Raw genomic sequence first — 7,244 nt, forward strand, 5'->3', positions numbered from 1 at the left:
CCCCCCCCCCCTGACCTCCGGAAATGGTATTTTAAAAAGTTCATGGAAAATAACCCTAATATTATCTTTTACCCCTTAGTAATATATTTTAGAACAAGAAACGGCGAAATGGTGAAATAAAGAAAGTGCATTGAGCACAATGTCGACAATCAGAAAAGACAATGTACAGTTATATGCACTTAAATTGTCTCTCCTATCATCTTGGTCACGTTCCTCTGTATGAAATAAAGTTGTTATTCGGAAGGGGTACTGATTTGGGAAGTATGATAGGCAAGCAGATCATATTTCAAGTGATTATGAATAAACATGCAACTTAATTACTTGTTTTATATTATCTTTTCTAGCCTGCCTTCTTGTAATGAGAAAACCAGTCAATATCTTCAACGTAGAGCTGATCGATTTCGCTTTTCGCCTTATCATGGCCGACGTTTACCCGTTTGCTAAAGCTCTGAACATTAGCGATCAAGTGCTTACCCATTACAGAGGCAACCTTGGACCCCACAATCTGACACAGGGCACTGCTAAGATCATGAAGCAGGTGAACACTGATAACCGAGTGAAAATGGTTAAGCAATTGAGACAGGCAGGGTATTCTGAAGAGGCAAGGGCACTATATTTTGGTAAGTGCTGAATCTTCTTTACCATGTTTACATCTTTACAAATTTAAGACACAAATGAAAAGGAAATATCTTATTGTGGCAAAGGAAGGGCGTTATGCGCACGTGGTTAAGTATTTTGCGGAGGTATTGTAGTCAAGTGGCTAAATCACAGGAAATGCTTTGCTTTTCTGGTTTAAAAAAATGTCTTTGCATGAGCAAGGCTTGTATCTATACATTGCTCCTCTCTTCCGAGGTGGTAAATGGGTACCCGGTAGGGTGCGAATGTCATTATGGATGGATTAGCGTGTGGGCACGCGTAAAAGACGAGCTAGTTGGAATGCTCCTCAGGGAGTGGAGGAAGAGCAATGTGATGTGCAGAATAGTGATTGAATCTATAGTGACCGGGGTAATAATAATAATACCCTTAGCATGTTAGTCAGTTAATGGTTAAGTCTTTTATAAGAGCTATTAGTATTGTTATCATTAGTATAAAGTCATGTATAAAGGAAATTGTTGGAAACTCGCTGTCTGGTTTGATTGCTCTATAGATGTTATACCTTGTCTTTAACACATGGCAGTGGTTTATCTCTTTATGGACTCATAACAAAATCAAAATGGATGGTTACTATTAAATTGATACAAAACTGCTCAAATAATCAAATAGGCACATATTCATTTACTTGCAGGCATTTAAATGCTATCTTCCTTCTGATTATTGCAATAATGCACAAATTATATCCATAGCAATGACAAAGAGGGTTAGGTTGCATGGTGAGATCCTATACAAAATGATGCTTTTAAAGAAAGTTATGAATTTTTGAAAAACTATGTAAAACTATGGAACAATGGAAATCACTACACAAATTGCCAATTTGGTTATCAGTTTGTGACGTCATGTTCTCACTATTTATCAATTGCTTTATATAGTTTAATCCCATTAATTTCCCTATGATCCCCCAAAACTTGATTTCCCCATTCCTTTGCCCAGGTTATAATGATTTGTATCATATTGAGTGCATGACATTTCACAAAATCTTTTATGAACTTTGAAAAATTGATACTATTTTCTGAATATTAGTTATTCATAATTATTGATTTTTATATAAATAGTTTATCAAAATTCACATTTTTCATGATTTAACTGAAGAAAAACACTTTATATTAGCGCATCCACACAAAAAATATTGCTATCAATCTAACTTGGATGCTGGTGTGAAGTAATAAGATTCTTAGGGGGAAAAAAAAGGAAATTTATATTGTCAATATAAAGAAAATAATTAGTTGATAGTGAAGAACTGACGTCACAGACTCATGAGTGAGCTGCCAATTTGTCTTGTAATTTTCAAAGTTTTTCATGTCATTAAAAATTCATAACTTTCTTATTAGTTATCTGATTTTGCAGCTCAAAGTTTTTTTTTATTGGTATGTCTGATTTTTCTGCTTCTATTTAAAGTAATTTATTTTTGGAGTGGACTTGCCCTTTAAACGTTTTAAGTGTGCCAAAAGATGGAGATACAATAGCTCTTTCCATGCCCATTTGTGTGGTCCTAGTATTGATGCTTCACAATATAATCCAGGGAATTCTCAAGTTAACCAGAAAATGTGGGGTGAATTTAAATCATATTAATTTTTCTTTTACAAACGGGTATTCATAAATGTTACAGGATTTGAAATCAGCGTTAGAGACATGATAAACGTTGAGAATCGAGTTGACATGGCACAACTGGCGAAACAACTACCGGTAGGTGTTTCTGATGATGTCAATACAACGGGTCCGGGCAACCAAGGGAAGGATGATACACTTCATCAATCTGGACTTCTTAGATGGAGAGACACTGTTTGTTCTTCAACCTTCAACCATCGCTTGGTATTGGCCGATGCGTTGTTCACCATGGGGGAGGAGCAACTCGCACTAGACATCATCTCAGGTATCTTTACACCTTCATGAAGAACTTTCACAATTTTTAATTCATATTCTTTCAGTATTTTTCTTTTTCTTCCATTTTTTTCAGAGGACCAGTAGAAGTATATATACCCCTGATAGTGTGAAGACACATAGCAGAGTGGACACACACACAAATGTTTCTTTGAGATTTAAATATATACATGATGGCAAAAGCAAAATTCCACTATTGCCCCCTTTTCCCAGGAAATAAATCAGAATTTCCCAGAGAGCCTTTACAATCAATTCAAGTACTTATGAAACAAATATATATTTAGTGGGATAGAATTATGAAAATTTACGTTAATGAAGGCACATTTAATAATGGAAGGACAAAGCCGCCCTGTATTCTCAAGATAGAGGCATTTGTATCATATTTTTTTCTTCATTTGTTGTCAGGAGTGTATAGAAGTAGGGTGATAGACGAGCAAGAGGCACAACGGCTACTGGATGACATTCCGGTGGGACAGGTGCCTACATTGTTTGAAATCCTGGACCAAACAAAGGAGAACGAAGAGAAGGGATTAATACAGAAGAGTCCTGCAGAAATGAGCAACAAACTTCTTAGTGCTGGATTCTATGCCTTTGCGCATGAGATTATGGCAGGTAATGTTAAATATAAAGATTGTTTATCAGTTATAAAATCAATACATTTGTAACCGTCTTCATCTTTTCAGGGCCTCTTATTCTTATTTGATGAGATGTAGAGAAACAATGTTAAATTGAAGAAATTCAAAGTTTCTGTGATTCTTGATATAAATCCATATGAGCGAATGTCATATAATAATAATAATATGAATTTATAACACGCACGTATCCAAAACTTTCGATCAAGGCGCGACAAAAATGAATGTGCAGATTGCACAAAACAGTTCAACATATAATATTTCTACATATAATTAAACTTAACTCTTAGATTAACAGAAATTTAAATATTAAATAAACAATGAATATGCATATAACAGTTCAACATATTATAGTCCTTTGGTAATGAAATTTAAACATCAGATATACGCTTTCAACTGTGCTTTAAATTGTTCTGTGGAGTAATTGTCTATTCAAGATGAAAAGGAACAAATGTTAGCTATCACCATGGAAATTGCCAGCATCCACAATTGGTAGAGGTGCCGTGGTCGAGTGGTAAAGTTGCTGGACTGTCGATCAGAAGGTTCGCGATTCGAGACCCGCCACGGCACTAATGTCCTTTGGCAAGACATTGATCTACATTTGCCACACTCAACCCAGGTGATGTAAATGGGTACCTGGCAGGAATTAATTCTTTGAAATGCTAGAGCGCTGTAATGGCAGCACAGCTAAAGCCGGGGTACTATATGATATACATTATGAATGTTATAAAAGAGAATACGATCGACAGGAGTTATGCTGTTGCAGCTTTCCTCCTTTTATTAGCGAAGCCTCTGCATTGTAATTATCTCTGTCCTTACCTTCTTATTTTCATTATTGTATTTGATCTAACTTGAGAAGTGATGCAAGAGAAGAGCAAAGATGGAGCTGCAGAATCAAAAGAGAGCACCACTGAAAACGTTGACACAAAGGAGCAAGGTATCTTTCTTTACGACATATATCCAATACATTATTAGTTAGTCTACTAACTGCATGTGTATGTACGGTTCATGCAATATGTTGCTATGAACCATATATGCAAATACACTTTTATGTGAATGTTCATATTTCGAAAGAATGTCATGGAGTGAATGAATTTCATGTTGTTAAATTTTTTCTCTAATATTGCACTGCAGGGCCCTGTTCCATAAAACTTGTTATCTGGCGTACTGGTGGGGGGGGGGGGGGGGGGGGCTTGAACCATGAATTATTTTCAAGTCCATACAAGTGATTTATAAATGTTCGTGATATCACATGATTTTCAACAAAATGCGTGTTTCTCCATTTCTGTTGCAAGCACATTCCCAAATAGTCAGGAAGAGCATATGTTTTTTATAGTCACTAATGGGCCTTAGTGGCCACTAACAGTAACACTGGTATATATACAATTTCTTTCCAGAAGCTAATGCGACAAGCACTGCAGGGAGAAAACATGCTACCCACTACTTGGGCTGTGCATGCACAGATTTGCGAACGAACGTTCCTTATACATACATTTATTTATTTATTTCACATATTTCATTCAGATTTAAAACTGTTCTTCCATAAGGCCCTGTCTCAGTAAAAATACACATATATACAAATAATGTAACACTGCACGTGAACCCTTAAGGGGCCCAGTGGGGAAACTGAATTCAGAAAAGGATTAAGAGTATAGAACGGTACAACGAATCGTCTTCTTTCTCTAATAATTTAATGAAACGTGAAAGCTTTCGTGCTTCGCGCGGGATTGGCGAAAATGAATTCAGACAAGGATTAAGAGTAATAATTTAATAAAACGTCAAAGCTTCCCCGCTTCACGCGGGAGGGGGAAACTGAATTCAGACAAGGACACGATGCAATGAATCGTCTTCTTTCTCTAATAATTAAATGAAACGTAATAGCTTCTGCGCTTCGCGCGGGAGGGGCGAAACATGAGAGTTGGGAACGGTATAACGGATCGTCTTCTTTCTCTCATAATTACCGGTAAATGAATTGTCAAAGCTTCCGCGCTTTGCGCGGAAGGGGGAAAACTGAAAAATAACTTAGTTCCTGGCCCCGGGTTTATAGGGTTGATTTGTAGACATTGGGATTTATATAATTGTGGGTTATTGGTGGCTAGTTTTGTCGATAATCAGTGGCCTCTACACCCCCCCCCCCCCCCACCCCACTGAAAAGGTCTAGCGACGCCCCTGATAACAACAGAGTTTATACACTCGAGATAATTTTTGCAAGTACTACTGGTGAAGTACCGGACCACCGTCTTTGTGCATTGTGCAGCAGCGAAGCATATACAACGTCTCACGACGTGACAGATCACTTTTCTCTAACTTCCAACCAATCAGAAGACCTCATTTTTTTTCCAGGAAGTGCCGGTGGACATTATTGCGCCAAATATGGTTCTCAAATTGTAAAGATCCCTACTCTTGGGGGGGGGGGGGGTAGGAGAAAGCAATTTTAGGTCATTATCTCCAGGAAGTGCCTGAAAATGCGTCCAATGTGGTTCTAAAATTGCAAATGCTTCCTACTCTAGGAGGGGGTCATACCCCCTGCCAGACCCACCCCCGCTTGGTCACTCCGCTCCCTCGCCGCTAAAGCCTCGCTCTGTCGTTTCACCGTTTTACATATATTTCACCCCATGCCATTTTATGCCCCCCCCCCCCCCGGTAAGAAATTCCTGGATCCGCCACTGATGCCCATACCCCTTGAGTTTCGGGGCTCCGCCCCTAGACCCCACTTTGAAAAACGTTCAGCGGGGCCTGCCTGTAAGAGTGGATAGATGCAGATTTTTTTGTCAGCCCCCCCCCCAAATGTTTTTGCTCATTATGCCACTGTTCATTAACATGTTACAATTAGTTTTATAAGCTACTGAAATTGTGGCCTTTGATTGACTGAGAGCAAATTTGTCATATAATAAGTTTTATGAAACAGGACCTTGTTCTGCAATGTATTAACTCTTGCACACTCCTGTAGAGAGAGAGAAAAAAAGGGGGGTTGTAGGGAGCTATACTATCACTTATATGTTATATATTTTATTGACTCACCATTATTATACATGGTAACGTAAATACATATCTACATGCGGGTTTCAACCTGACTTCAAAATCGCTGTGTTGACGTGACACATTCCTTTTTTTTCTGCAGGTAACACACCCGACGGGTCAGACGAGTGTAAGCAAGATGAAACTTCCAAACTCCTCACCCAGGCAGGAACATAGACCATTGGGGAGGCATTAGTCAGGACATGGAAGTTTGTCTTTCACACACTCATAAAATGGGCAATTGGCCGGGACAAGAAGCTATATTTGGTAATAATCAGAACATTCAAATATTAGCGATTTCAAGAGGACCTGTGATAAAGAGAGAGAGGTACATGATTTATCGTAAACACGGAGATGTCTTGATTGTTTGTACATCACTGAAATTTAGTTATATCATGTTCATTTCAAAACATAATGGACTTTATAAGGGCAACTCAATATCATCTCTATCTATCTAAGTATCTTCTTCCGGTTCGGAGGTTGATTGCAACATCTCTCCATTTCACTCTATCTTCTGCCATTCTGGTGCACTCTTGCAGTTTTAGTCCACTCCAGTTCTTGACATTCTCTTCCCAGTTGATTCTGGGTCTCCCTCTCGGTCTAGTTCCTTCCACTCTTCCTTCCAATACATCCTTTAAGAGGCTTTGGTGCCTTTTAACATGACCAAAGTATTTGCTTTTTCTCTCCTTAACTTATCCTATTAGTGCAACGTGTTTACGCCCTGCCATGTGCAATATATCTTTGTTGGCTTTCTTTTTTTTCCAGGATATTTTCATCATTCTTCTGTAAATCCACATTTCAAAAGATGTTATTCTATTTTCCATGGGCCTTGCTTATTGTCCATGTTTCTGCTCCATACAATAGGACAGACCATACATAACAGTTTACTAGTCTCAACCTAAGCGCTTTACTATTCTCAACCTAAGCGCAAATTTCACCTTTCAGTCTATCTGTGAATAAGTCTTTCATTGCCAGAAATGTATTCCAAGCAATTTCTATTCTCTCATTTTTCTGCTTCGCATCTGGCGTCATCTTTGATATTTTGTCCTAGGTAGATGT

The 7,244-nt window shown here is 38.2% G+C and overlaps 1 long non-coding RNA gene across 1 annotated transcript; it reads left to right on the forward strand.

The window, feature by feature from the left end:
- Positions 1 to 2,987: 2,987 nt before the first annotated feature.
- On the forward strand, positions 2,988 to 6,729 carry LOC115921524. Its single transcript, XR_004062930.1, has 3 exons — positions 2,988 to 3,147; positions 4,027 to 4,104; positions 6,289 to 6,729. It is a non-coding gene; the product is annotated as an uncharacterized LOC115921524 (long non-coding RNA).
- The last annotated feature ends 515 nt before the right edge of the window (positions 6,730 to 7,244 follow it).

The sequence above is a fragment of the Strongylocentrotus purpuratus genome, unplaced genomic scaffold (assembly GCF_000002235.5).
Source record: "Strongylocentrotus purpuratus isolate Spur 01 unplaced genomic scaffold, Spur_5.0 spur5_scaffold_1, whole genome shotgun sequence".
Classification (NCBI taxonomy): Eukaryota; Metazoa; Echinodermata; class Echinoidea; order Camarodonta; family Strongylocentrotidae; genus Strongylocentrotus; species Strongylocentrotus purpuratus.